A 1034-nucleotide genomic window follows, 5' to 3' on the forward strand; every position below is an offset into this window, starting at 1 on the left:
ACATACATACACATACATGCATACACACACACACATGTCCAGGCATGTGCACATGAGTGCAGGTACCCATAGAGAACAGGAGAGGGCATTGTATACCCTGGGACTGGAGTTACAGGTACTTGCTGGGGCTAGAACTTGGGTTGTCTGCAAGAGCAGAGCTGACTCCTAGCACTCCCCAGCCCAGGTTTTCTGCTTTCTTCTTGCATGTATGTTATTACCATCTCAAATCCCCACTTGGGCCTGTGGCTGTGCCATCTCCCTCCAGGCCCAGCAGAGAAAAACATGCCATCTTCCTCTTTTTCCAGAAGACTGTACCAGTTAGAGCAGATGAACTGTGGCCTCTGAGTGGACAGAGCCAAGCGGGGCTTCCCAGGATCTTCCACACAAGGACGGTCGTGCCCAGACGACCCCTGATGACCTGCCACAGACCATGTTTTCTAAGAACCGTTTTGTCCACTGATATAAAAACAAGAATTCACAATGCTGTACAGAATTTTTATTTTTAAACTGTCTTTTAAATAATATATTCTTATACAGAAATGGGTCTGTATTTTTTTCTTTGGGTTTTAGACTCGGGCTTCCAAGAACTCTGGTTTTTCCCTTGGATGTATCTTCATGTGGATGAACCGTGGGATGGGATGTGAGGGATCATGTGAATTCCACATTAAACGTCAGAACGGTGCCCAAGTACAGGGGCGTGCATTGTCCTGTGTTTATAAACAGAGGAAAGGTATTAGGGATGTGTACAGAAGCTGGGGAATACGGGGCAGTGGTGACGCATGCCTTTAATCATAGCGCTTGGGAGGCAGATGGATTTCTGAGTTCAAGGCCAGCCTGGTCTACAGAGTGAGTTCCAGGACAGCCAGGGCTACATGGAGAAACCCTGTCTCTAAAAACTGAAGAAGAAGGAGGAGGAAGGGGAGGAGGGGGGAGGAAGAGGAAGAAGAAGGAGAAGGAGAAAGAGAAGGAGAAGGAGAAGGAGAAGGAGAAGGAGAAGGAGAAGGAGAAGAAGAAGAAGAAGAAGAAGAAGAAGA

The 1034-nt window shown here is 47.4% G+C and overlaps 1 protein-coding gene across 1 annotated transcript in view; it reads left to right on the forward strand.

Annotated features, from left to right (window-relative positions):
* Pde9a (phosphodiesterase 9A) overlaps positions 1–540 on the forward strand; it is an 89432-nt gene extending 88892 nt beyond the window's left edge. The window contains exon 19 of the mRNA XM_021221665.2: positions 306–540. The gene's annotated coding sequence lies outside the window, so the exon portion shown is untranslated. The remainder of the gene's footprint in view (positions 1–305) is intronic.
* The last annotated feature ends 494 nt before the right edge of the window (positions 541–1034 follow it).

Source organism: Mus pahari, chromosome 21, assembly GCF_900095145.1.
Source record: "Mus pahari chromosome 21, PAHARI_EIJ_v1.1, whole genome shotgun sequence".
Lineage (NCBI taxonomy): Eukaryota > Metazoa > Chordata > Mammalia > Rodentia > Muridae > Mus > Mus pahari.